Below are 24641 nucleotides of genomic sequence, written 5' to 3'. Positions count from 1 at the left end.
TACTACCAGAACAAAGTCAGTGTCTCCTTTTGCTGGGCTGAAATATCGTGTCAGAATGGCCGAGTGGTCGAAGGCGCCAGACTTAAGGGAAACCTTGCCCAGTGATACGGGTTGAACGAGGCTTCTGGTTCACGTATGTGGGCGTGGGTTCAAATACCACTGCTGACAAACGTTTTTTTACTTTACTACCAGCACAAAGTCAGTGTCTTCTTTTGCTGGGGCTGAAATATCGTGTCAGAATGGCCGACTGGTTTAAGGCGCCAGACGCAAGGAAAACGTTACCCAGTGGTACGTCTTGAACGAGGCTTCTGGTTCACGTATGTGGGCGTGGGTTCAAATCCCACTTCTGACAAACTCTTTTTTTTAACTTTAATACCAGCACAATGTCAGTGTCTTTTTTTTCTGAGGCTGAAATATCATGTCAGAATTGCCGAGTGTTCTAAGGCGCCAGACCTAACGGAAACTTTGCCCAGTGATACGGGTTGAACGAGGCTTCTGGTCCACGTATGTGGGCGTGGGTTCAAATCCCACTTCTGACTCTCTTTTTGTTACTTTACTACCAGTATAAAGTCAGTTGCTTTCTTTTTCTGGTGCTGATATATCGAGTCAGAATGGCCGAGTAGTCAAGACGCCAGACTCAAGGGAAAGCTTGCATAGTGATACGGGTTGAACGAAGCTTCTGGTCCACGTGTGTGGTGCGGGTTCGAATCCCACTTCTGACAAACTTTTTTTTACTTTACTGCCAGAACAAAGTCAATGTCTCCTTTTGCTGGGCCTAAATCTTGTGTCAGAATGGCCAAGTGGTTGAAGGCGCCAGACTAAAGGGAAACCTTGCCCTGTAATACGTGTTGAACGAGGCTTCTGGTCCAAGTATGGGGGCGTGGGTTCAAATCCCACTTCTGACAAACTTCTTTTTACTTTACTACCAGAACAAAGTCAGTGTCTCCTTTTGCTGGGCTGAAATAGTGTGTCTGAATGGCCGAGTGGTCGAAAGCGCTAGACTTAAGGAAACCTTGCGCAGTGATACGGGTTGAACTAGGCTGCTGGTCCACGTATATGGGCGTGGATTTGAATCCTACTTCTGACAAACTTTTTTTACTTTAATACCAGCGCAAAGTCAGTGTCTCCTTTTGCTGGGCTGAAATATTGTGTCAGAATGGCCGAGTGGTCGAAGGCGCCAGACTTAAGGGAAACTTTGCCCAGTGATACGTGTTGAACGAGGCTTCTGGTCCACGTATGTGGGCGTGGGTTCAAATCCCACTTCTGACAAACTTTTTTTTACTTTACTACCAGAACAAAGTCAGTGTCTCCTTTTGCTGGGCTGATATATCGTGTCACAATGGCCGAGTGGTCGAAGGCGCCAGACTCAAGAGAAGCCTTGCCCAGTGATACGGGTTGATAGAGGCTTCTCGTCCACGTATGTGGGCATGGGTTCGATTCCCACTTCTGACAAACTTTTTTTTACTTTACTACCAGCACAAAGTCAGTGTCTTCTTTTGCTGGGACTGATAAATCGTATCAGAATGGCCGAGTGGTTGAAGGCGCCAGACTCAAGGGAAACCTTGCCCAGTGATATAAATTGAACAAGGCTTCTGGTCCACGTATGTGTGCATGGGTTCGAATCCCACTTCTGACAATTTTTTTTACTTTACTACCAGAACAAAGTCAGTGTCTCCTTTTGCTGGGCTGAAATATCGTGTCAGAATGGCCGAGTGGTCGAAGGCGCCAGACTTAAGGGAAGCCTTGCCCAGTGATACGGGTTGAACGAGCCTTCTGGTCCACGTATGCGGGCGTGGGCTCGAATCCCACTTCTGACAAACTTTTTTTGATCTACTACCAGAACAAATTTAGTGTCTCCTTTTGCTGGGCCGAAATATTGTGTCAGAATGGCCGAGTGGTCGAAGGCGCCAGATTTAAAGGAAACCTTGCCCAGTGATATGTGTTGAACGAGGCTTCTGGTCCACGTATGTGGGCCTGGGTTCAAATCCCACATCTGACAAACCCTTCTTTTACTTTAAAACCAGCAGAAAGTCAGTGTCTCCTTTTGGTGGGGCTGAAATATCGTGTAATAAATGCCGAGTGGTCTAAGGCGCCAGACTCAAGGGAAACCTTGCCCAGTGATACGGGTTGAACGAGGCTTCTGGTCCACGTATGTGGGTGTGGGTTCGAATCCCACTTCTGACAAACTTTTTTTTTAATTTACTACCAGAACAAAGTCAGTGTCTCCTTTTGCTGGGCAGAAATAGTGTGTCTGAATGGCCGAGTGGTCGAAGGCGCCAGACTTAAGGGAAACCTTGCCCAGTGATACGGGTTGAACGAAGCTTCTGGTTCACGTATGTGGGCGTGGGTTCAAATCCCACTGCTGACAAACGTTTTTTTTACTTTACTACCAGCACAAAGTCAGTGTCTTCTTTTGCTGGGGCTGAAATATCGTGTCAGAATGGCCGACTGGTTTAAGGCGCCAGACGCAAGGAAAACGTTACCCAAGGGTACGTCTTGAACGAGGCTTCTGGTTCACGTATGTGGGCGTGGGTTCAAATCCCACTTCTGACAAACTCTTTTTTTTAACTTTAATACCAGCACAATGTCAGTGTCTTTTTTTTTCTGAGGCTGAAATATCATGTCAGAATTGCCGAGTGTTCTAAGGCGCCAGACCTAAAGGAAACTTTGCCCAGTGATACGGGTTGAACGAGGCTTCTGGTCCACGTATGTGGGCGTGGGTTCAAATCCCACTTCTGACTCTCTTTTTGTTACTTTACTACCAGTATAAAGTCAGTGTCTTTCTTTTTCTGGTGCTGATATATCGAGTCAGAATGGCCGAGAAGTCAAGACGCCAGACTCAAGGGAAAGCTTGCATAGTGATACGGGTTGAACGAAGCTTCTGGTCCACGTGTGTGGTGCGGGTTCGAATCCCACTTCTGACAAACTTTTTTTTACTTTACTACCAGAACAAAGTCAATGTCTCCTTTTGCTGGGCTGATATATTGTGTCAGAATGGCCGAGTGATCGAAGGCGCCAGACTTAAGGGAAACCTTGCCCAGTGATACGGGTTGAACGAGGCTTCTGGTCCACGTATGTCGGCGTGGGTTCAAATCGCACTTCTGACAGACTCTATTTTTTTTACTTTAATACCAGCACAAAGTCAGTGTCTCCTTTTGCTGGGCTGAAATATTGTGTCAGATTGGCGAAGTGGTCTAAGGCGCTAGACTTAAGGGAAACCTTGCGCAGTGATACGGGTTGAACGAGGCTTCTGCTCCACGTATATGGGCGTGAATTTGAATCCTACTTCTGACAAACTTTTTTTACTTTACTACCAGAACAAAGTCAGTGTCTCCTTTTGCTGGGCTGGAATATCGTGTCAGAATGGCCGAGTGGTCTTAGGCGCCAGACTTAAGGGAAACCTTGCCCTGTGATACGGGTTGAACGAGGCTTCTGGTCCACGTATGTGGGTGAGGGTTCGAATCCCACTTCTGACAAACTCTGTTTTACTTTACTACCAGCATAAAGTCAGTGTCTTTTTTTGCTGGTGCTAAAACATCGTGTCAGAAGGGCCGAGTGGTCTAAAGCACCAGACTCAAGAGAAACCTTGCCCAGTGATACGGGTTGAACTAAGCTTCTGGTCCACGTATGTGGGCGTGGGTTCGATTCCCAATTCTGACAAACTCTGTTTTTTATTTTTCTACCAGAACAAAGTCAGTGTCTTCTTTTGCTGGGCTGAAATATTGTGTCAGAATGGCCGAGTGGTCGAAGGCGCCAGACTTAAGGGAAACCTTGCCCAGTGATGCCTGTTGAACGAGGCTTCTGGTCCACGTATGTGGGCGTAAGTTCAAATCCCACTTCTGACAATCTCTTTTTTTGCTTTACTATCATCACAAATTCAGTATCTCGTTTTGCGGGGCTGAAACATCGTGTCAGAATGGCCGTGTGGTCGAAGTCGCCAGACTTAACGGAAACCTCGCCCTGTGATACGGATTGAACGAGGCTTCTGGTCCACGTATGTGGACGTGGCTTCAGATCCCACTTCAGACAAACTCTTTTTTTTACTTAACTACGAGCATAAAGTGAGTGTCTTCTTTGGCTGGGGCTTATATATCGTGTCATAATGGCCGAGAGGTCTAAGGCGCCAGACTCAAGGAAAACCTTGCCCAGTGATACCGGTTGAACGAGGCTTCTGGTCCACGTAAGTGGGCGTGGGTTCAAATCGCACTTCTGAAAAACTTTTTCTTACTTTACTACCAGCATAAAGTCAGTGTCTTTTTTGCTGGGGCTAATATATCGTGTCAGCATGGCCGAGTGGTGTAAAATGCCAGACTCAAGGGTAACCTTGCCCCGTGATACGGGTTGAACGAGGCTTCTTGTCCACGTATGTGTGCGTGGGTTAGAATCCCACTTCTGACAAACTTTTTTTACTTTACTACCAGCATAAAGTCAGTGTCTTTTTTGCTGGGGCTAATATATCGTGTCAGCATGGCCGAGTGGTGTAAGGCGCCAGACTCAAGGGAAACCTTGCCCAGTGATACGGGTTAAACGAGGCCTCTTGTCCACGTATGTGGGTGTGGGTTCAAATCCCACTTCAGACAAACTCTTTTTTTTACTTTACTACGAGCATAAAATCAGTGTCTTCTTTTGCTGGGGCTGATATATCGTGTCAGAATGGCCGAGTGGTGTAAGGCGCCAGACTCAAGTAAACCTTGCCCAGTGATACGGGTTAAACGAGGCCTCTTGTCCACGTATGTGTGCGTGGGTTCGTATCCAACTTCTGACAAACTTTTTTTACTTTACTACCAGAAAAAAGTCAGTGTCTCCTTTTGCTGGGCTGAAATATCGTGTCAGAATGGCCGAGTGGTCTTAGGCGCCAAAATTAAGGGAAACCTTGCCCTGTGATACGGGTTGACCGAGGCTTCTGGTCCACGTATGTGGGCGTGGGTTCGAATCCCAATTCTGGCAAACTCTTTTTTACTTTACTACGAGCATAATGTCAGTGTCTTCTTTTGCTGGGGTTGATATATTGTGTCAGATATGCCGAGTGGTCCAAGGCGCAAGACTCAAGGGAAACTTTGCCCAGTGATACGTCTTGAACGAGGCTTCTGGTCCACGTATGACGGCGTGGGTTCAAATCCCACTTCTGACAAACTTTTTTTACTTTACTACCAGAACAAAGTCAGTGTCTCCTTTTGCTGGGCTTAAGTATCATGGCAGAATGGCCGAGTGGTCAAAGGCGCCAGACTTAAGGGAAACCTTGCCCAGAGATACGGGTTGAACGAGACTTCTGGTCCACGTATGTGGGCGTGGGTTCAAATCCCACTTCTGACAGACTCTATTTTTTTTACTTTAATACCAGCACAAAGTCAGTGTCTCCTTTTGCTGGGCTAAAATATTGTGTCAGAATGGCGGAGTGGTCTAAGGCGCTAGACTTAAGGGAAACCTTGCGCAGTGATACGGGTTGAACGAGGCTTCTGCTCCACGTATATGGGCGTGAATTTGAATCCTACTTCTGACAAACTTTTTTTACTTTATTACCAGCACAAAGTCAGTGTCTCCTTTTGCTGGGCTGAAATATTGTGTCAGAATGGCCGAGTGGTCGAAGGCGCCAGACTTAAGAGAAACTTTGCCCAGTGATACGTGTTGAACGAGGCTTCTGGTTCACGTATGTGGGCGTGGGTTCAAATCCCACTGCTGACAAACGTTTTTTTACTTTACTACCAGCACAAAGTCAGTGTCTTCTTTTGCTGGGGCTGATAAATCGTATCAGAATGGCCGAGTGGTTGAAGGCGCCAGACTCAAGGGAAACCTTGCCCAGTGATATAAATTGAACAAGGCTTCTGGTCCACGTATGTGTGCATGGGTTCGAATCCCACTTCTGACAATTTTTTTTACTTTACTACCAGAACAAAGTCAGTGTCTCCTTTTGCTGGGCTGAAATATCGTGTCAGAATGGCCGAGTGGTCGAAGGCGCCAGACTTAAGGGAAACCTTGCCCAGTGATACGGGTTGAACGAGGCTTCTGGTTCACGTATGTGGGCGTGGGTTCAAATCCCACTGCTGACAAACGTTTTTTTACTTTACTACCAGCACAAAGTCAGTGTCTTCTTTTGCTGGGGCTGAAATATCGTGTCAGAATGGCCGACTGGTTTAAGGCGCCAGACGCAAGGAAAACGTTACCCAGTGGTACGTCTTGAACGAGGCTTCTGGTTCACGTATGTGGGCGTGGGTTCAAATCCCACTTCTGACAAACTCTTTTTTTTAACTTTAATACCAGCACAATGTCAGTGTCTTTTTTTTCTGAGGCTGAAATATCATGTCAGAATTGCCGAGTGTTCTAAGGCGCCAGACCTAAGGGAAACTTTGCCCAGTGATACGGGTTGAACGAGGCTTCTGGTCCACGTATGTGGGCGTGGGTTCAAATCCCACTTCTGACTCTCTTTTTGTTACTTTACTACCAGTATAAAGTCAGTTGCTTTCTTTTTCTGGTGCTGATATATCGAGTCAGAATGGCCGAGTAGTCAAGACGCCAGACTCAATTGAAAGCTTGCATAGTGATACGGGTTGAACGAAGCTTCTGGTCCACGTGTGTGGTGCGGGTTCGAATCCCACTTCTGACAAACTTTTTTTACTTTACTACCAGAACAAAGTCAATGTCTCCTTTTGCTGGGCCTAAATCTTGTGTCAGAATGGCCAAGTGGTTGAAGGCGCCAGACTAAAGGGAAACCTTGCCCTGTAATACGTGTTGAACGAGGCTTCTGGTCCAAGTATGGGGGCGTGGGTTCAAATCCCACTTCTGACAAACTTCTTTTTACTTTACTACCAGAACAAAGTCAGTGTCTCCTTTTGCTGGGCTGAAATAGTGTGTCTGAATGGCCGAGTGGTCGAAAGCGCTAGACTTAAGGAAACCTTGCGCAGTGATACGGGTTGAACTAGGCTGCTGGTCCACGTATATGGGCGTGGATTTGAATCCTACTTCTGACAAACTTTTTTTACTTTAATACCAGCGGGGGATGCCGCCAGGGGGCCAGAGGGTGCGGACGCGTTTCACGTCGGTTCCGCGGATGTTTTATGTTTGTGGCAGAAATTCAGATCTTCGATCAACGGCATTCTACTCAGCAGTTTCTGGAAGGTCAGCGAATCCTGCCTATATCAAGTTTTTCGGAGGTGAGCCGCTTTTCTGGACACTGTAGCTCATTTATTGCGGTGCCACACTGGCACACGAACTAAGCCTAACGCAGCACCGGTAGACGCCGTCGCTCGCGCTGCAGACGCGGCCGGCGTCTATGCCGAACCCAGCGAGCAGTGCGACGCCCCTTTGCTACTCGCTTAACGGCTTTATCCTCGACTGCAATGGAAGTTGTTCACGTAGACGGTGAAGAAATATCGCCGACAGATGTCCGCAAGGAGAATGGCTGGCTCGAGGTTCGGGCCAAATACAAGGAACGCAAGGCGCGCGTCGCGGGCACTGACCCTGCTGCGCAGACCGCTGACGCGCTCAACGATGATGAAGCGTTTGTCAAAAGAGCAGCCAGAAACGTGCGACGACTCAGCATGGCGACCAAAAAACCGAATCTGCCGGTGGACGACATCAAGGTCATCGTACGCCCTAGAGATGGCTTCAGCACCAGGACACATCGTGCTGCTCGGATCGGCGACAGCATACGTGCCGCTGCCGGACTGAACCAAGAGGAAACCAGAGGCGATATCTTTCGCGTAAACGAAAGACAGAATATTGTAGTAGTGAGCACTCCATCGGAAGAGAGAGCCAGAAGATATTGTGAAATCTCCAAGCTAACCATGGGAGACAAAGATTACGCAGCGAGGGCATATGCAGCCGCGCCGGAAAATACAACCAAGGGCATCATCCGTGGGATTCCCGACGAAGATTCTCCTGAGGATATTGAGAGACACCTCGTCAACGAGCACAACCCTTCGTTATTGCACGCGAAGAGGATGGGAAGCACGGCACACGCTATCGTCGTATTCGAAGGAAGTGTAGTGCCGCGCTACATATACTACAACGGAACGGAGCACCGTTGCGTGCTCTACAAGAAACAGTACGAGACGTGCTACGCTTGCGGCCGACTTGGACATCGATCCGACGTTTGCCCCAACCCAGAGAGTAGAAGATGCAGAGGCTGTGGCTGTGATGATCCACCGCAAGACCACTGCTGTGAGCCCAGATGTCGACTTTGCGGCAAGGACCACCCTACCGGAGACAGGAAATGCCAAGCCAAGTACAGAACTCCTTACATAGTGAAGAAACGCCAGTGGGAAAGAAGGCAACGTGAGGAGGACGCAGACAAGAGCTATAGGGTGTACGGCGAAAGTGGACACGCCTGTTCGGCGCTGCGTGGGGAGAGACGAGGCCGATCCGCCTCGCGTTCTCGCTCCCGCTCCCGGTCCCGGTCTCACTCCCGCTCTCGGTCGAGGAACGCCGAGCGCCAACGAGCCAAGGACAGACCTAAGTCCCAGGGCACGTCTCCCGCCAGTACCGACACTACAGCGACGCGAGCTGCCGGACCCGGTGGTAACGACAGTCTACCCAAAGCCTCCAAGGTGAGCTGGGCGGCAGCCGCCTCCGGCGAGCGTGCGCGGTCTGGCACTGCCTTTTCTAACAGTGAAGGTCAACACGACATGATCATGCAAATTCAAAAACGACTCGAGCAATTAGAGAGAGATAACATTAGATACAAAAACGTAATTGAGGAACTCAGGGAGGAAAATGCTAGTCTAAAAAATGAGGTAGCTAAAAAGGGCGGAACGATCCGATTGCAGGACAATCCAGGGGAGGTACTATCTAAGGATGAAACGGTGCCGACCCCCTCGAAACGCAGGGCAGTTGAAGTGGACCCGGCGCAAGCCGAAATTCAAACACATAAAACAGAGGAAAGGGATAGGAAACGGCACGATGTCGAAGACGACATAAGCATAGTCAGGAAAGAAATAGAGGATGAAAAGAACACGCGTAAAGCAGAAATGGAACGAATGCTTAGCCAGCTTACAGGCGCGATGCAGCAGATAACAACTACAATGCAGCAAATACAGCAACAACTCGCCACCCTGCAGATGAGGGTTGAAAACAACGAGCGAAGGTTACCAGCTAGCAGCTGCGGGCCCCTCAAACAGACTGGGAAACCGTACCACAGACCAGTGGACACAGAGACTAGGGAGAACACTGGCAAATATTAAAATTTTACTATCATCATGGCTACTCACAATACTAAAAATTACGTAATTTGGCAATGGAATTGTAGAGGATACGCTAGAAAGCGGGGACATCTTCAACAGTACCTGATTAACAAGGAGAAGCCAGATGTGATACTTCTACAGGAAACTAACGTTAAAGCTAAGTTATCCGGTTACAGGTCATTTCAGGATAGCGCTCCTCGGGACAAACCGGCCGTCGCGACGCTAGTCAAACGTAACCTAACCGTAACGCAGCATGAGATAAAGGTAAACGCGATACCGCACCTGTTGGTGGAGATAGTACCTCCAAAGAATCGAGACAATAGTCTTTTCATTCTTAATGTGTATAGTAGCCCTCGACTTAAGCACCGCTTCCGCGCGCTACTCAAGAAGGCGGCCGGCATCGCGGGGACCCGAGCGCTCCTCGTAGCGGGAGACTTTAACGCTCATCATTCCGCATGGGGCTACAAATACGAAAACCTGAAAGGCAAAAACCTATGGGAGGATGCTCTACTGGAGGGTCTCACTCTCATTACCGACCCCTCCGCGCCTACGCGACAAGGAAATAGTGTTTGTGCTGATACGTCACCAGATCTCGCGTTCGTTAAAAACATAACAAACGTATGCTGGACGAATACACAGGAGGATTTGGGCAGTGATCACACTATTGTAGAAATTCGTGCCAATGCGGGGCCGTGCAAAAAGAAAAGCAAGCTACTAAAACTTGTAGAGTGGGACAAGTTTAGGCAAAACAGGGAAAATAGGATTGACTCCTCGGAAAATATCGAAGATATAGAAAAGTGGACATCAATGCTGAGGCAAGATGTCGCGGCAGCAACGCATGAGGTCCCTCCTGAAGCAAACCTCCAGGTCCTAGATAGTAAGCTTCTGCATATGTGGGAGGCTAAACGTAGCCTACAAGCCCGGTGGAAAGTACAACGACACAATAGGACTTTACGTAGGCGAATAGCTAAACTGAATAGAGACATCGAGGAATACGCTTTACAGCTTTGCAAGTCACAGTGGGAAGAGACGTGTAATAGCATGGATAGTCGGGTAGGGTTCACCAAGGCGTGGAATCTCCTCAGGTTCCTGCTGGATCCAGAGGAGACTAAAACAGCATATAGGCAAAATGTCAACAAGATAATCAACGTCTACAAAGGCACCCACGCAGAACTCTTGCATGAACTCAGGATGAGATACACTAATCCGACTAGACCCGTGCTCCACTCTGAATACAAAGGCACTGCGAACGAGTGCTTGGACAGACCTTTCAGCATTGCTGAAGTACGCGCGGTGCTGCACAGGCTCAACACGAAATCATCGCCCGGACCAGACGGGGTTACGAACAAAACGCTTCGGAATCTAGATGACACATCGATAGAGCACCTCACGGTTTTCCTTAACGAATGCTGGGAAAAGGGACGTATTCCCCGACAGTGGAAAACCGCCCGCATCGTTATGATACCCAAACCAGGAAAGCGCATACAGCTGGAAAATCTAAGGCCGATATCGCTGACGTCCTGCGTTGGTAAGGTCATGGAGCACGTGGTCCTCGCGAGACTAACAAACTTTCTCGAGGACCACGATCTGATTCCTCACACCATGCTGGGCTTCAGGAAGAGCCTCTCCACGCAGGACGCCATGCTACAACTCAAGCACCAGGTAATAGACAGCATGACCACTTCTACCAAAGCAATCTTAGGCCTAGATTTAAAGAAGGCGTTTGATAATGTCAAGCACTCGACTATACTTACCCGAATAATAGAACTAGGACTCGGTAAAAGGACGTACGACTACGTCCGTGATTTTCTAACGGACAGGACAGCGAGGATCACATTGGGAGAATTAGAGTCAGGAGAGATAGAGATGGGCAGCGCCGGCACTCCTCAGGGTTCGGTGATTTCGCCCTTGCTCTTTAACCTCGCACTCATAGGGTTACCAGCTAAATTAGAAGAGATTGACGGGCTCTCCCACAGTCTGTACGCAGACGACATTACTCTGTGGGTAACTCGGGGATGTGACGGCCAAATAGAACAGACGCTACAGCGAGCCATCGATACGGTTCAAAGATTCCTAGAGGACACGGGCCTCACCTGCTCGGCTGAGAAATCGGAGCTACTGGTTTACAGACCTACGCGCAGAGGTCGAAAGCCCAAATACAGCGAACAAAGCGCAAATCACGCAGAGGAAGCGATACAGCTAACGACCTCGGAAGGCCACGTCATTCCCAAAGTAGACGTTATACGCGTGTTAGGCTTGTATATTGCAGCCAATGGCCACAATGGCGAAACTGTTCGCAGGTTGGAACACGCGGTAAATCAGACAATCCGACTTCTAAAACGAATTACGAACCGACATAGTGGTATGAAAGAAGGGAACACTATTAGACTTGTGCAAGCCTTTGTCCTCAGTAGAATCACGTACGTTGCCTCTTACTTGAATTGGCACGTCGCCGAGAAGATAAAATTAGATTGCTTAATCAGGAAAGTGTATAAGCAAGCTTTATGCTTACCCATGAACACAAGCACAGTGAAATTATTAGAACTAGGCTTGCACAACACGCTTGACGAATTAATAGAAGCGCACAACGTAGCACAGTATGAACGACTTTCTAAGACTAAAACGGGCAGGTACATCCTCGAAAAACTGGGAATCCACTATCACACGCAGCAAGGCGAAAAAGCCGACATAACCGTGATGGTGAGGGAAAAGATAGTGATTCCGCCGTTGCCCAAAAATATGCACCCGGAACATCACACCGGCCGAAGAAACCAGAGAGCGCAGGACTTGCAGAGAAAATTCGGAAATTGCAAGGAAGCGGTATTCGTGGACGCGGCCAGATACGCGCGAAGGTGTGGTTACGTGGCCGCGGTGGTCGACGGTAAAGGGACATGCATGACGAGCGTTACGGTGCAAACGCCACTGACCGACACGGCCGAGGAGGTGGCCATAGCACTCGCGGTGGCGACCACTGAGGCCGAAGTAGTAATTAGTGACTCGCAAGCAGCGATACGCAACTATGCGAACGGTCGTGTCTCCCGAGAGGCGCTGCGAATCCTAATGACTAACGAAGACAAAATTCGGGAAAAAAATGACACTTTCGTCATATGGACCCCCGCACACACACAAACCCCGCTGGCCGGCAACGAGGCGGCGCACGCGGCGGCTCGAGCACTCACGAACCGAGCCGTTGCGAACGCCGACGCCGCCTCGGACGAAGTTCCACGCGGGGGGGAGTGGGAGTGGGGGGACCGCATGACTAGTTACCACGAAATAACGCAGCACTATAAGCTAGAAAGGCGAAAGTACCCTCCGCCACACAACAGGTTAAATAAAAAACAGGCAGTTGCGTGGCGACAACTGCAAACATATACTTATCCGAATCCAGTTCTCTTTAGTCTCTGTTACCCTGATCTGTATTTAACAGAAAAATGCAAGGTTTGCGATGAAAGGGCGACACTTTCACATATACTATGGGAATGCTCGAGTTTAGATGAAAGCAACGATGAAAACCACGAAGAGGCAGTTTCGGACCGCAGGACACGCTGGGAGGGGGCTCTGCTCAGCTCCTCATTCGAACAACAACTGTGGGCCGTCCAGCGAGCCGAGGAAGCCGCCCGAGCCCAAGGGCTCGTGGCCGACGCCTAGGCCCGCCCCAAATCAACTTCGCTGGACTTCATAAATAAAGTTATTCTTCTTCTTCTTTAATACCAGCGCAAAGTCAGTGTCTCCTTTTGCTGGGCTGAAATATTGTGTCAGAATGGCCGAGTGGTCGAAGGCGCCAGACTTAAGGGAAACTTTGCCCAGTGATACGTGTTGAACGAGGCTTCTGGTCCACGTATGTGTGCGTGGGTTCAAATCCCACTTCTGACAAACTTTTTTTTACTTTACTACCAGAACAAAGTCAGTGTCTCCTTTTGCTGGGCTGATATATCGTGTCACAATGGCCGAGTGGTCGAAGGCGCCAGACTCAAGAGAAGCCTTGCCCAGTGATACGGGTTGATAGAGGCTTCTCGTCCACGTATGTGGGCATGGGTTCGATTCCCACTTCTGACAAACTTTTTTTTTACTTTACTACCAGCACAAAGTCAGTGTCTTCTTTTGCTGGGACTGATAAATCGTATCAGAATGGCCGAGTGGTTGAAGGCGCCAGACTCAAGGGAAACCTTGCCCAGTGATATAAATTGAACAAGGCTTCTGGTCCACGTATGTGTGCATGGGTTCGAATCCCACTTCTGACAATTTTTTTTACTTTACTACCAGAACAAAGTCAGTGTCTCCTTTTGCTGGGCTGAAATATCGTGTCAGAATGGCCGAGTGGTCGAAGGCGCCAGACTTAAGGGAAGCCTTGCCCAGTGATACGGGTTGAACGAGCCTTCTGGTCCACGAATGCGGGCGTGGGCTCGAATCCCACTTCTGACAAACTTTTTTTGATCTACTACCAGAACAAATTTAGTGTCTCCTTTTGCTGGGCCGAAATATTGTGTCAGAATGGCCGAGTGGTTGAAGGCGCCAGATTTAAAGGAAACCTTGCCCAGTGATATGTGTTGAACGAGGCTTCTGGTCCACGTATGTGGGCCTGGGTTCAAATCCCACATCTGACAAACCCTTCTTTTTACTTTAAAACCAGCAGAAAGTCAGTGTCTCCTTTTGGTGGGGCTGAAATATCGTGTAATAAATGCCGAGTGGTCTAAGGCGCCAGACTCAAGGGAAACCTTGCCCAGTGATACGGGTTGAACGAGGCTTCTGGTCCACGTATGTGGGTGTGGGTTCGAATCCCACTTCTGACAAACTTTTTTTTTAATTTACTACCAGAACAAAGTCAGTGTCTCCTTTTGCTGGGCAGAAATAGTGTGTCTGAATGGCCGAGTGGTCGAAGGCGCCAGACTTAAGGGAAACCTTGCCCAGTGATACGGGTTGAACGAAGCTTCTGGTTCACGTATGTGGGCGTGGGTTCAAATCCCACTGCTGACAAACGTTTTTTACTTTACTACCAGCACAAAGTCAGTGTCTTCTTTTGCTGGGGCTGAAATATCGTGTCAGAATGGCCGACTGGTTTAAGGCGCCAGACGCAAGGAAAACGTTACCCAAGGGTACGTCTTGAACGAGGCTTCTGGTTCACGTATGTGGGCGTGGGTTCAAATCCCACTTCTGACAAACTCTTTTTTTTAACTTTAATACCAGCACAATGTCAGTGTCTTTTTTTTCTGAGGCTGAAATATCATGTCAGAATTGCCGAGTGTTCTAAGGCGCCAGACCTAAAGGAAACTTTGCCCAGTGATACGGGTTGAACGAGGCTTCTGGTCCACGTATGTGGGCGTGGGTTCAAATCCCACTTCTGACTCTCTTTTTGTTACTTTACTACCAGTATAAAGTCAGTGTCTTTCTTTTTCTGGTGCTGATATATCGAGTCAGAATGGCCGAGAAGTCAAGACGCCAGACTCAAGGGAAAGCTTGCATAGTGATACGGGTTGAACGAAGCTTCTGGTCCACGTGTGTGGTGCGGGTTCGAATCCCACTTCTGACAAACTTTTTTTTACTTTACTACCAGAACAAAGTCAATGTCTCATTTTGCTGGGCCTAAATCTTGTGTCAGAATGGCCAAGTGGTTGAAGGCGCCAGACTAAAGGGAAACCTTGCCCTGTAATACGTGTTGAACGAGGCTTCTGGTCCAAGTATGGGGGCGTGGGTTCAAATCCCACTTCTGACAAACTTCTTTTTACTTTACTACCAGAACAAAGTCAGTGTCTCCTTTTGCTGGGCTGGAATAGTGTGTCTGAATGGCCGTGTGGTCGAAAGCGCCAGTCTTAAGGGAAACCTTGCCCAGTGATACGGGTTGAACGAGGCTTCTGGTCCAGGTGTGTGGGCGTGGGTTCAAATGCAACTTCAGACAAACTCTTTCTTTACTTTACTACGAGCATAAAGTCAGTGTCTTCTTTTGCTTGGGCTGATATATTGTGTCAGATATGCCGAGTGGTTCAAGGAGCCAGACTCAAGGGAAACTTTGCCCAGTGATACGTCTTGAACGAGGCTTCTGGTCCACGTATGTTGGCGTGGGTTCAAATCCTACTTCTGACAATCTTCTTTGTACTTTAACACCAGCACAATGTCATGTCTTTTTTTGCTGGGGCTGAAATATCATGTCAGAATTGCCGAGTGGTTGAAGGCGCCAGACTAAAGGGAAACCTTTCCCAGTAATACGAGTTGAACGAGGCTTCTGGTCCAAGTATGTGGGCATGGGTTCGATTCCCACTTCTGACAAACTTTTTTTTACTTTACTACCAGCACAAAGTCAGTGTCTTCTTTTGCTGGGACTGATAAATCGTATCAGAATGGCCGAGTGGTTGAAGGCGCCAGACTCAAGGGAAACCTTGCCCAGTGATATAAATTGAACAAGGCTTCTGGTCCACGTATGTGTGCATGGGTTCGAATCCCACTTCTGACAATTTTTTTTACTTTACTACCAGAACAAAGTCAGTGTCTCCTTTTGCTGGGCTGAAATATCGTGTCAGAATGGCCGAGTGGTCGAAGGCGCCAGACTTAAGGGAAGCCTTGCCCAGTGATACGGGTTGAACGAGCCTTCTGGTCCACGAATGCGGGCGTGGGCTCGAATCCCACTTCTGACAAACTTTTTTTGATCTACTACCAGAACAAATTTAGTGTCTCCTTTTGCTGGGCCGAAATATTGTGTCAGAATGGCCGAGTGGTTGAAGGCGCCAGATTTAAAGGAAACCTTGCCCAGTGATATGTGTTGAACGAGGCTTCTGGTCCACGTATGTGGGCCTGGGTTCAAATCCCACATCTGACAAACCCTTCTTTTTACTTTAAAACCAGCAGAAAGTCAGTGTCTCCTTTTGGTGGGGCTGAAATATCGTGTAATAAATGCCGAGTGGTCTAAGGCGCCAGACTCAAGGGAAACCTTGCCCAGTGATACGGGTTGAACGAGGCTTCTGGTCCACGTATGTGGGTGTGGGTTCGAATCCCACTTCTGACAAACTTTTTTTTTAATTTACTACCAGAACAAAGTCAGTGTCTCCTTTTGCTGGGCAGAAATAGTGTGTCTGAATGGCCGAGTGGTCGAAGGCGCCAGACTTAAGGGAAACCTTGCCCAGTGATACGGGTTGAACGAAGCTTCTGGTTCACGTATGTGGGCGTGGGTTCAAATCCCACTGCTGACAAACGTTTTTTTACTTTACTACCAGCACAAAGTCAGTGTCTTCTTTTGCTGGGGCTGAAATATCGTGTCAGAATGGCCGACTGGTTTAAGGCGCCAGACGCAAGGAAAACGTTACCCAAGGGTACGTCTTGAACGAGGCTTCTGGTTCACGTATGTGGGCGTGGGTTCAAATCCCACTTCTGACAAACTCTTTTTTTTAACTTTAATACCAGCACAATGTCAGTGTCTTTTTTTTTCTGAGGCTGAAATATCATGTCAGAATTGCCGAGTGTTCTAAGGCGCCAGACCTAAAGGAAACTTTGCCCAGTGATACGGGTTGAACGAGGCTTCTGGTCCACGTATGTGGGCGTGGGTTCAAATCCCACTTCTGACTCTCTTTTTGTTACTTTACTACCAGTATAAAGTCAGTGTCTTTCTTTTTCTGGTGCTGATATATCGAGTCAGAATGGCCGAGAAGTCAAGACGCCAGACTCAAGGGAAAGCTTGCATAGTGATACGGGTTGAACGAAGCTTCTGGTCCACGTGTGTGGTGCGGGTTCGAATCCCACTTCTGACAAACTTTTTTTTACTTTACTACCAGAACAAAGTCAATGTCTCATTTTGCTGGGCCTAAATCTTGTGTCAGAATGGCCAAGTGGTTGAAGGCGCCAGACTAAAGGGAAACCTTGCCCTGTAATACGTGTTGAACGAGGCTTCTGGTCCAAGTATGGGGGCGTGGGTTCAAATCCCACTTCTGACAAACTTCTTTTTACTTTACTACCAGAACAAAGTCAGTGTCTCCTTTTGCTGGGCTGGAATAGTGTGTCTGAATGGCCGTGTGGTCGAAAGCGCCAGTCTTAAGGGAAACCTTGCCCAGTGATACGGGTTGAACGAGGCTTCTGGTCCAGGTGTGTGGGCGTGGGTTCAAATGCAACTTCAGACAAACTCTTTCTTTACTTTACTACGAGCATAAAGTCAGTGTCTTCTTTTGCTTGGGCTGATATATTGTGTCAGATATGCCGAGTGGTTCAAGGAGCCAGACTCAAGGGAAACTTTGCCCAGTGATACGTCTTGAACGAGGCTTCTGGTCCACGTATGTTGGCGTGGGTTCAAATCCTACTTCTGACAATCTTCTTTGTACTTTAACACCAGCACAATGTCATGTCTTTTTTTGCTGGGGCTGAAATATCAAGTCAGAATTGCCGAGTGGTTGAAGGCGCCAGACTAAAGGGAAACCTTTCCCAGTAATACGAGTTGAACGAGGCTTCTGGTCCAAGTATGTGGGCATGGGTTCGATTCCCACTTCTGACAAACTTTTTTTTACTTTACTACCAGCACAAAGTCAGTGTCTTCTTTTGCTGGGACTGATAAATCGTATCAGAATGGCCGAGTGGTTGAAGGCGCCAGACTCAAGGGAAACCTTGCCCAGTGATATAAATTGAACAAGGCTTCTGGTCCACGTATGTGTGCATGGGTTCGAATCCCACTTCTGACAATTTTTTTTACTTTACTACCAGAACAAAGTCAGTGTCTCCTTTTGCTGGGCTGAAATATCGTGTCAGAATGGCCGAGTGGTCGAAGGCGCCAGACTTAAGGGAAGCCTTGCCCAGTGATACGGGTTGAACGAGCCTTCTGGTCCACGTATGCGGGCGTGGGCTCGAATCCCACTTCTGACAAAGTTTTTTTGATCTACTACCAGAACAAATTTAGTGTCTCCTTTTGCTGGGCCGAAATATTGTGTCAGAATGGCCGAGTGGTCGAAGGCGCCAGATTTAAAGGAAACCTTGCCCAGTGATATGTGTTGAACGAGGCTTCTGGTCCACGTATGTGGGCCTGGGTTCAAATCCCACATCTGACAAACCCTTCTTTTTACTTTAAAACCAGCAGAAAGTCAGTGTCTCCTTTTGGTGGGGCTGAAATATCGTGTAGTAAATGCCGAGTGGTCTAAGGCGCCAGACTCAAGGGAAACCTTGCCCAGTGATACGGGTTGAACGAGGCTTCTGGTCCACATATGTGGGTGTGGGTTCGATTTCCACTTCTGACAAACTTTTTTTTAATTTACTACCAGAACAAAGTCAGTGTCTCCTTTTGCTGGGCAGAAATAGTGTGTCTGAATGGCCGAGTGGTCGAAGGCGCCAGACTTAAGGGAAACCTTGCCCAGTGATACGGGTTGAACGAAGCTTCTGGTTCACGTATGTGGGCGTGGGTTCAAATCCCACTGCTGACAAACGTTTTTTTACTTTACTACCAGCACAAAGTCAGTGTCTTCTTTTGCTGGGGCTGAAATATCGTGTCAGAATGGCCGACTGGTTTAAGGCGCCAGACGCAAGGAAAACGTTACCCAGTGGTACGTCTTGAACGAGGCTTCTGGTTCACGTATGTGGGCGTGGGTTCAAATCCCACTTCTGGCAAACTCTTTTTTTTAACTTTAATACCACCACAATGTCAGTGTCTTTTTTTTTCCGAGGCTGAAATATCATGTCAGAATTGCCGAGTGTTCTAAGGCGCCAGACCTAAAGGAAACTTTGCCCAGTGATACGGGTTGAATGAGGCTTCTTGTCCACGTATGTGGGCGTGGGTTCAAATCCCACTTCTGACTCTCTTTTTGTTACTTTACTACCAGTATAAAGTCAGTGTCTTTCTTTTTCTGGTGCTGATATATCGAGTCAGAATGGCCGAGTAGTCAAGACGCCAGACTCAAGGGAAAGCTTGCATAGTGATACGGGTTGAACAAAGCTTCTGGTCCACGTGTGTGGTGCGGGTTCGAATCCCACTTCTGACAAACTTTTTTTACTTTACTACCAGAACAAAGTCAATGTCTCCTTTTGCTGGGCCTAAATCTTGTGTCAGAATGGCCAAGTGGTTGAAGGCGCCAGACTAAAGGGAAACCTTGCCCTGTAATACGTGTTGAACGAGGCTTCTGGTCCAAGTATGGGGGCGTGGGTTCAAATCCCACTTCTGACAAACTTCTTTTTACTTTACTACCAGAACAAAGTCAGTGTCTCCTTTTGCTGGGCTGGAATAGTGTGTCTGAATGGCCGTGTGGTCGAAAGCGCCAGTCTTAAGGGAAACCTTGCCCAGTGATACGGGTTGAACGAGGCTTCTGGTCCAGGTGTGTGGGCGTGGGTTCAAATGCAACTTCAGACAAACTCTTTCTTTACTTTACTACGAGCATAAAGTCAGTGTCTTCTTTTGCTTGGGCTGATATATTGTGTCAGATATGCCGAGTGGTTCAAGGAGCCAGACTCAAGGGAAACTTTGCCCAGTGATACGTCTTGAACGAGGCTTCTGGTCCACGTATGTTGGCGTGGGTTCAAATCCTACTTCTGACAATCTTCTTTGTACTTTAACACCAGCACAATGTCATGTCTTTTTTTGCTGGGGCTGAAATATCATGTCAGAATTGCCGAGTGGTTGAAGGCGCCAGACTAAAGGGAAACCTCTCCCAGTAATACGAGTTGAACGAGGCTTCTGGTCCAAGTATGGGGGCGTGGGTTCAAATCCCACTTCTGACAAACTTTTTTCTACTTTACTACCAGAACAAAGTCAGTGTCTCCTTTTGCTGGGCTTAAATAGTGTGTCTGAATGGCCGAGTGGTCGAAAGCGCTAGACTTAAGGAAACCTTGCGCAGTGATACGGGTTGAACTAGGCTTCTGGTCCACGTATATGGGCGTGGATTTGAATCCTACTTCTGACAAAACTTTTTTTTACTTTAATACCAGCGCAAAGTCAGTGTCTCCTTTTGCTGGGCTGAAATATTGTGTCAGAATGGCCGAGTGGTCGAAGGCGCCAGACTTAACGGAAACTTTGCCCAGTGATACGTGTTGAACGAGGCTTCTGGTCCACGTATATGGGCGTGGGTTCAAATCCCACTTCTGACAAACTTTTTTTTACTTTACTACCAGAACAAAGTCAGTGTCTCCTTTTGCTGGGCTGATATATCGTGTCACAATGGCCGAGTGGTCGAAGGCGCCAGACTCAAGAGAAGCCTTGCCCAGTGATACGGGTTGATAGAGGCTTCTCGTCCACGTATGTGGGCATGGGTTCGATTCCCACTTCTGACAAACTTTTTTTTACTTTACTACCAGCACAAAGTCAGTGTCTTCTTTTGCTGGGACTGATAAATCGTATCAGAATGGCCGAGTGGTTGAAGGCGCCAGACTCAAGGGAAACCTTGCCCAGTGATATAAATTGAACAAGGCTTCTGGTCCACGTATGTGTGCATGGGTTCGAATCCCACTTCTGACAATTTTTTTTACTTTACTACCAGAACAAAGTCAGTGTCTCCTTTTGCTGGGCTGATATATCGTGTCAGAATGGCCGAGTGGTCGAAGGCACCAGACTTAAGGGAAGCCTTGCCCAGTGACACGGGTTGAACGAGGCTTATGGTCCACGTATGTGGGCGTGGGTTCGAATCCCACTTCTGACAAACTTTTTTTGATCTACTACCAGAACAAAGTCAGTGTCTCCTTTTGCTCGGCCGAAATATCGTGTCAGAATGGCCGAGTGGTCGAAGGTGCCAGATTTAGGGGAAAACTTGCCCAGTGATACGTGTTGAACGAGGCTTCTGGTCCACGTATGTGGGCGTGGGTTCAAATCCCACTTCTGTCAAACCCTTCTTTTTACTTTACTACCAGCAGAAAGTCAGTGTCTCCTTTTGGTGAGGCGGAAATATTGTGTAATATTTGCCGAGTGGTCGAAGGCGCCAGACTCAAAGGAAACCTTGCCCAGTGATACGGGTTGAACGAGGCCTCTGGTCCACGTATGTGGGTGTGGGTTCAAATCCCACTTCAGACAAACTCTTTTTTTTACTTTACTACGAGCATAAAATCAGTGTCTTCTTTATCTGGGGCTGATATATCGTGTCAGAATGGCCGAGTGGTCTAAGGCGCCAGACTCAAGTAAACCTTGCCCAGTGATAAGTGTGTAACGAGGCTGGTGGTCCACGTATGTGTGCGTGGGTTCGTATCCCACTTCTGACAAACTTTTTTTACTTTACTACCAGAACAAAGTCAGTGTCTCCTTTTGCTGGGCTGAAATATCGTGTCAGAATGGCCGAGTGGTCTTAGCGCCAAAATTAAGGGAAACCTTGCCCAGTGATACGGGTTGAACGAGGCTTCTGGTTCACGTATGTGGGCGTGGGTTCAAATCCCACTGCTGACAAACGTTTTTTTACTTTACTACCAGCACAAAGTCAGTGTCTTCTTTTGCTGGGGCTGAAATATCGTGTCAGAATGGCCGACTGGTTTAAGGCGCCAGACGCAAGGAAAACGTTACCCAGTGGTACGTCTTGAACGAGGCTTCTGGTTCACGTATGTGGGCGTGGGTTCAAATCCCACTTCTGACAAACTCTTTTTTTTAACTTTAATACCAGCACAATGTCAGTGTCTTTTTTTTCTGAGGCTGAAATATCATGTCAAAATTGCCGAGTGTTCTAAGGCGCCAGACCTAAGGGAAACTTTGCCAAGTGATACGGGTTGAACGAGGCTTCTGGTCCACGTATGTGGGCGTGGGTTCAAATCCCACTTCTGACTCTCTTTTTGTTACTTTACTACCAGTATAAAGTCAGTGTCTTTCTTTTTCTGGTGCTGATATATCGAGTCAGAATGGCCGAGTAGTCAAGACGCCAGACTCAAGGGAAAGCTTGCATAGTGATACGGGTTGAAGGAAGCTTCTGGTCCACGTATGTGGTGCGGGTTCGAATCCCACTTCTGACAAACTTTTTTTTTACTTTACTACCAGAACAAAGTCAATGTCTCCTTTTGCTGGGCTTAAATATTGTGTCAGAATGGCCAAGTGGTTGAAGGCGCCAGACTAAAGGGAAACCTTGCCCTGTAATACGTGTTGAACGAGGCTTCTGGTCCAAGTATGGGGGCGTGGGTTCAAATCCCACTTCTGACAAACTTCTTTTTACTTTACTACCAGAACAAAGTCAGTGTCTCCTTTTGCTGGGCTGCAATAGTGTGTCTGAATGGCCGTGTGGTCGAAAGCGCCAGTCTTAAGGGAAACCTTGCCCAGTGATACGGGTTGAACGAGGCTTCTGGTCCAGGTGTGTGGGCGTGGGTTCAAATGCAACTTCAGACAAACTTTTTTTTACTTTACTACGAGCATAAAGTCAGTGTCTTCTTTTACTGGGGCTGATATATTGTGTCAGATATGCCGAGTGGTCCAAGGCGCCAGACTCAAGGGAAACTTTGCCCAGTGATACGTCTTGAACGAGGCTTCTGGTCCACGTATGTTGGCGCGGGTTCAAATCCTACTTCTGACAAACTTCTTTGTAGTTTAACACCAGCACAATGTCATGTCTTTTTTTGCTGGGGCTGAAATATCATGTGAGAATTGCCGAGTGGTTGAAGGCGCCAGACTCAAGGGAAACCTTTCCCAGTAATACGTGTTGAACGAGGCTTCTGGTCCAAGTATGGGGGCGTGGGTTCAAATCCCACTTCTGACAAACTTTTTTTTACTTTACTACCAGAACAAAGTCAGTGTCTACTTTTGCTGGGCTGAAATAGTGTGTCTGAATGGCCGAGTGGTCGAAAGCGCTAGACTTAAGGAAACCTTGCGCAGTGATATGGGTTGAACTAGGCTTCTGGTCCACGTATATGGGCGTGGATTTGAATCCTACTTCTGAAAAACTTTTTTTACTTTAATACCAGCGCAAAGTCAGTGTCTCCTTTTGCTGGGCTGAAATATTGTGTCAGAATGGCCGAGTGGTCGAAGGCGCCAGACTTAAGGGAAACTTTGCCCAGTAATACGTGTTGAACGAGGCTTCTGGTCCATGTATGTGGGCGTGGGTTCAAATCCCACTTCTGACAAACTTTTATTTACTTTACTACCAGAACAAAGTCAGTGTCTCCTTTTGCTGGGCTGATATATCGTGTCACAATGGCCGAGTGGTCGAAGGCGCCAGACTCAAGAGAAGCCTTGCCCAGTGATACGGGTTGATAGAGGCTTCTCGTCCACGTATGTGGGCATGGGTTCGATTCCCACTTCTGACAAACTTTTTTTTACTTTACTACCAGCACAAAGTCAGTGTCTTCTTTTGCTGGGGCTGATAAATCGTATCAGAATGGCCGAGTGGTTGAAGGCGCCAGACTCAAGGGAAACCTTGCCCAGTGATATAAATTGAACAAGGCTTCTGGTCCACGTATGTGTGCATGGGTTCGAATCCCGCTTCTGACAATTTTTTTTTACTTTACTACCAGAACAAAGTCAGTGTCTCCTTTTGCTGGGCTGTTATATCGTGTCAGAATGGCCGAGTGGTCGAAGGCACCAGACTTAAGGGAAGCGTTGCCCAGTGATACGGGTTGAACGAGGCTTATGGTCCACGTATGCGGGCGTGGGTTCGAATCCCACTTCTGACAAAGTTTTTTTTTTGATCTACTACCAGAACAAAGTCAGTGTCTCCTTTTGCTCGGCCGAAATATCGTGTCAGAATGGCCGAGTGGTCGAAGGTGCCAGATTTAAGGGAAAACTTGCCCAGTGATACGTGTTGAACGAAGCTTCTGGTCCACGTATGTGGGCGTGGGTTCAAATCCCACTTCTGTCAAACCCTTCTTTTTACTTTACTACCAGCAGAAAGTCAGTGTCTCCTTTTGGTGAGGCGGAAATATTGTGTAATAATTGCCGAGTGGTCGAAGGCGCCAGACTTAAGGGAAACCTCGCCCTGTGATACGGGTTGAACGAGGCTTCTGGTCCACGTATGTGGGCGTGGCTTCAGATCCCACTTCAGACAAACTCTTTTTTTTAGTTTACTACGAGCATAAAGTCAGTGTCTTCTTTGGCAGGGGCTTATATATTGTGTCATAATGGCCGAGTGGTCTAAGGCGCCAGACTCAAGGAAAACCTTGCCCAGTAATACGGGTTTAACGAGGCTTCTGGTCCACGTATGTGGGCGTGGGTTCGAATCCCACTTCTGACAAACTTTTTTTTACTTTACTACCATAACAAAGTCAATGTCTTTTTTGCTGGGGCTAATATATCGTGTCAGCATGGTCGAGTGGTGTAAGGCGCCAGACTCAAGGGTAACCTTGCCCAGTGATACGGGTTGAACGAGGCTTCTGGTCCACGTATGTGGGCGTGGGTTTGATGCGCACTTCTGACAAACTTCGTTTTTTACTTTACTACGAGCATAAAGTCAGTGTCTTCTTTTACTGGGGCTAATATATCGTGTCAGAATGACCGAGTGGTCTAAGGCGCCAGACTCAAGGAAAACCTTGCCCAGTGATACGGGTAGAACGAGGCTTCTGGTCCACATATGTGGGCGTGGGTTCAAATCCCACTTCTGACTCTCTCTTTGTTAATTTACT

At 47.9% G+C, this 24641-nt stretch overlaps 34 non-coding genes across 34 annotated transcripts; all 34 read left to right on the top strand.

Annotated features, from left to right (window-relative positions):
* Positions 1 to 786: 786 nt before the first annotated feature.
* TRNAF-AAA (transfer RNA phenylalanine (anticodon AAA)) lies at positions 787 to 905 on the top strand. Its single transcript has 2 exons — positions 787 to 824; positions 860 to 905. It is a non-coding gene; the product is annotated as a tRNA-Phe (tRNA).
* Positions 906 to 1150: 245 nt separating this feature from the next.
* On the top strand, positions 1151 to 1269 carry TRNAL-UAA (transfer RNA leucine (anticodon UAA)). The gene is made up of 2 exons: positions 1151 to 1188; positions 1224 to 1269. It is a non-coding gene; the product is annotated as a tRNA-Leu (tRNA).
* A 429-nt stretch (positions 1270 to 1698) lies between these two features.
* Positions 1699 to 1817, top strand: TRNAL-UAA (transfer RNA leucine (anticodon UAA)). Its single transcript has 2 exons — positions 1699 to 1736; positions 1772 to 1817. It is a non-coding gene; the product is annotated as a tRNA-Leu (tRNA).
* Positions 1818 to 1880: 63 nt separating this feature from the next.
* TRNAL-UAA (transfer RNA leucine (anticodon UAA)) lies at positions 1881 to 1999 on the top strand. Its single transcript has 2 exons — positions 1881 to 1918; positions 1954 to 1999. It is a non-coding gene; the product is annotated as a tRNA-Leu (tRNA).
* A 250-nt stretch (positions 2000 to 2249) lies between these two features.
* On the top strand, positions 2250 to 2368 carry TRNAL-UAA (transfer RNA leucine (anticodon UAA)). The gene is made up of 2 exons: positions 2250 to 2287; positions 2323 to 2368. It is a non-coding gene; the product is annotated as a tRNA-Leu (tRNA).
* A 989-nt stretch (positions 2369 to 3357) lies between these two features.
* Positions 3358 to 3476, top strand: TRNAL-UAA (transfer RNA leucine (anticodon UAA)). The gene is made up of 2 exons: positions 3358 to 3395; positions 3431 to 3476. It is a non-coding gene; the product is annotated as a tRNA-Leu (tRNA).
* A 250-nt stretch (positions 3477 to 3726) lies between these two features.
* On the top strand, positions 3727 to 3845 carry TRNAL-UAA (transfer RNA leucine (anticodon UAA)). The gene is made up of 2 exons: positions 3727 to 3764; positions 3800 to 3845. It is a non-coding gene; the product is annotated as a tRNA-Leu (tRNA).
* A 1349-nt stretch (positions 3846 to 5194) lies between these two features.
* Positions 5195 to 5313, top strand: TRNAL-UAA (transfer RNA leucine (anticodon UAA)). Its single transcript has 2 exons — positions 5195 to 5232; positions 5268 to 5313. It is a non-coding gene; the product is annotated as a tRNA-Leu (tRNA).
* A 250-nt stretch (positions 5314 to 5563) lies between these two features.
* TRNAL-UAA (transfer RNA leucine (anticodon UAA)) lies at positions 5564 to 5682 on the top strand. Its single transcript has 2 exons — positions 5564 to 5601; positions 5637 to 5682. It is a non-coding gene; the product is annotated as a tRNA-Leu (tRNA).
* A 246-nt stretch (positions 5683 to 5928) lies between these two features.
* Positions 5929 to 6047, top strand: TRNAL-UAA (transfer RNA leucine (anticodon UAA)). Its single transcript has 2 exons — positions 5929 to 5966; positions 6002 to 6047. It is a non-coding gene; the product is annotated as a tRNA-Leu (tRNA).
* Positions 6048 to 6664: 617 nt separating this feature from the next.
* On the top strand, positions 6665 to 6783 carry TRNAF-AAA (transfer RNA phenylalanine (anticodon AAA)). The gene is made up of 2 exons: positions 6665 to 6702; positions 6738 to 6783. It is a non-coding gene; the product is annotated as a tRNA-Phe (tRNA).
* A 6147-nt stretch (positions 6784 to 12930) lies between these two features.
* Positions 12931 to 13049, top strand: TRNAL-UAA (transfer RNA leucine (anticodon UAA)). Its single transcript has 2 exons — positions 12931 to 12968; positions 13004 to 13049. It is a non-coding gene; the product is annotated as a tRNA-Leu (tRNA).
* A 430-nt stretch (positions 13050 to 13479) lies between these two features.
* Positions 13480 to 13598, top strand: TRNAL-UAA (transfer RNA leucine (anticodon UAA)). Its single transcript has 2 exons — positions 13480 to 13517; positions 13553 to 13598. It is a non-coding gene; the product is annotated as a tRNA-Leu (tRNA).
* A 63-nt stretch (positions 13599 to 13661) lies between these two features.
* TRNAL-UAA (transfer RNA leucine (anticodon UAA)) lies at positions 13662 to 13780 on the top strand. The gene is made up of 2 exons: positions 13662 to 13699; positions 13735 to 13780. It is a non-coding gene; the product is annotated as a tRNA-Leu (tRNA).
* A 251-nt stretch (positions 13781 to 14031) lies between these two features.
* TRNAL-UAA (transfer RNA leucine (anticodon UAA)) lies at positions 14032 to 14150 on the top strand. Its single transcript has 2 exons — positions 14032 to 14069; positions 14105 to 14150. It is a non-coding gene; the product is annotated as a tRNA-Leu (tRNA).
* Positions 14151 to 14767: 617 nt separating this feature from the next.
* On the top strand, positions 14768 to 14886 carry TRNAF-AAA (transfer RNA phenylalanine (anticodon AAA)). Its single transcript has 2 exons — positions 14768 to 14805; positions 14841 to 14886. It is a non-coding gene; the product is annotated as a tRNA-Phe (tRNA).
* Positions 14887 to 15683: 797 nt separating this feature from the next.
* TRNAL-UAA (transfer RNA leucine (anticodon UAA)) lies at positions 15684 to 15802 on the top strand. Its single transcript has 2 exons — positions 15684 to 15721; positions 15757 to 15802. It is a non-coding gene; the product is annotated as a tRNA-Leu (tRNA).
* Positions 15803 to 15865: 63 nt separating this feature from the next.
* Positions 15866 to 15984, top strand: TRNAL-UAA (transfer RNA leucine (anticodon UAA)). Its single transcript has 2 exons — positions 15866 to 15903; positions 15939 to 15984. It is a non-coding gene; the product is annotated as a tRNA-Leu (tRNA).
* Positions 15985 to 16235: 251 nt separating this feature from the next.
* Positions 16236 to 16354, top strand: TRNAL-UAA (transfer RNA leucine (anticodon UAA)). Its single transcript has 2 exons — positions 16236 to 16273; positions 16309 to 16354. It is a non-coding gene; the product is annotated as a tRNA-Leu (tRNA).
* A 619-nt stretch (positions 16355 to 16973) lies between these two features.
* TRNAF-AAA (transfer RNA phenylalanine (anticodon AAA)) lies at positions 16974 to 17092 on the top strand. Its single transcript has 2 exons — positions 16974 to 17011; positions 17047 to 17092. It is a non-coding gene; the product is annotated as a tRNA-Phe (tRNA).
* A 797-nt stretch (positions 17093 to 17889) lies between these two features.
* TRNAL-UAA (transfer RNA leucine (anticodon UAA)) lies at positions 17890 to 18008 on the top strand. Its single transcript has 2 exons — positions 17890 to 17927; positions 17963 to 18008. It is a non-coding gene; the product is annotated as a tRNA-Leu (tRNA).
* Positions 18009 to 18071: 63 nt separating this feature from the next.
* TRNAL-UAA (transfer RNA leucine (anticodon UAA)) lies at positions 18072 to 18190 on the top strand. Its single transcript has 2 exons — positions 18072 to 18109; positions 18145 to 18190. It is a non-coding gene; the product is annotated as a tRNA-Leu (tRNA).
* A 250-nt stretch (positions 18191 to 18440) lies between these two features.
* Positions 18441 to 18559, top strand: TRNAL-UAA (transfer RNA leucine (anticodon UAA)). Its single transcript has 2 exons — positions 18441 to 18478; positions 18514 to 18559. It is a non-coding gene; the product is annotated as a tRNA-Leu (tRNA).
* Positions 18560 to 19177: 618 nt separating this feature from the next.
* TRNAF-AAA (transfer RNA phenylalanine (anticodon AAA)) lies at positions 19178 to 19296 on the top strand. Its single transcript has 2 exons — positions 19178 to 19215; positions 19251 to 19296. It is a non-coding gene; the product is annotated as a tRNA-Phe (tRNA).
* Positions 19297 to 19728: 432 nt separating this feature from the next.
* TRNAF-AAA (transfer RNA phenylalanine (anticodon AAA)) lies at positions 19729 to 19847 on the top strand. Its single transcript has 2 exons — positions 19729 to 19766; positions 19802 to 19847. It is a non-coding gene; the product is annotated as a tRNA-Phe (tRNA).
* Positions 19848 to 20094: 247 nt separating this feature from the next.
* Positions 20095 to 20213, top strand: TRNAL-UAA (transfer RNA leucine (anticodon UAA)). Its single transcript has 2 exons — positions 20095 to 20132; positions 20168 to 20213. It is a non-coding gene; the product is annotated as a tRNA-Leu (tRNA).
* Positions 20214 to 20642: 429 nt separating this feature from the next.
* TRNAL-UAA (transfer RNA leucine (anticodon UAA)) lies at positions 20643 to 20761 on the top strand. Its single transcript has 2 exons — positions 20643 to 20680; positions 20716 to 20761. It is a non-coding gene; the product is annotated as a tRNA-Leu (tRNA).
* A 63-nt stretch (positions 20762 to 20824) lies between these two features.
* On the top strand, positions 20825 to 20943 carry TRNAL-UAG (transfer RNA leucine (anticodon UAG)). Its single transcript has 2 exons — positions 20825 to 20862; positions 20898 to 20943. It is a non-coding gene; the product is annotated as a tRNA-Leu (tRNA).
* A 1171-nt stretch (positions 20944 to 22114) lies between these two features.
* Positions 22115 to 22233, top strand: TRNAF-AAA (transfer RNA phenylalanine (anticodon AAA)). Its single transcript has 2 exons — positions 22115 to 22152; positions 22188 to 22233. It is a non-coding gene; the product is annotated as a tRNA-Phe (tRNA).
* Positions 22234 to 23028: 795 nt separating this feature from the next.
* TRNAL-UAA (transfer RNA leucine (anticodon UAA)) lies at positions 23029 to 23147 on the top strand. Its single transcript has 2 exons — positions 23029 to 23066; positions 23102 to 23147. It is a non-coding gene; the product is annotated as a tRNA-Leu (tRNA).
* Positions 23148 to 23577: 430 nt separating this feature from the next.
* TRNAL-UAA (transfer RNA leucine (anticodon UAA)) lies at positions 23578 to 23696 on the top strand. Its single transcript has 2 exons — positions 23578 to 23615; positions 23651 to 23696. It is a non-coding gene; the product is annotated as a tRNA-Leu (tRNA).
* Positions 23697 to 23762: 66 nt separating this feature from the next.
* TRNAL-UAA (transfer RNA leucine (anticodon UAA)) lies at positions 23763 to 23881 on the top strand. Its single transcript has 2 exons — positions 23763 to 23800; positions 23836 to 23881. It is a non-coding gene; the product is annotated as a tRNA-Leu (tRNA).
* A 253-nt stretch (positions 23882 to 24134) lies between these two features.
* On the top strand, positions 24135 to 24253 carry TRNAL-CAA (transfer RNA leucine (anticodon CAA)). Its single transcript has 2 exons — positions 24135 to 24172; positions 24208 to 24253. It is a non-coding gene; the product is annotated as a tRNA-Leu (tRNA).
* A 250-nt stretch (positions 24254 to 24503) lies between these two features.
* Positions 24504 to 24622, top strand: TRNAL-CAA (transfer RNA leucine (anticodon CAA)). The gene is made up of 2 exons: positions 24504 to 24541; positions 24577 to 24622. It is a non-coding gene; the product is annotated as a tRNA-Leu (tRNA).
* Positions 24623 to 24641: the final 19 nt, after the last annotated feature.

This window comes from Rhipicephalus microplus, chromosome 2 (genome assembly GCF_043290135.1).
Source record: "Rhipicephalus microplus isolate Deutch F79 chromosome 2, USDA_Rmic, whole genome shotgun sequence".
Classification (NCBI taxonomy): Eukaryota; Metazoa; Arthropoda; class Arachnida; order Ixodida; family Ixodidae; genus Rhipicephalus; species Rhipicephalus microplus.
Note: the sequence above shows the minus strand (reverse complement) of the source record. Positions and strands in the feature narration are given on the sequence as shown.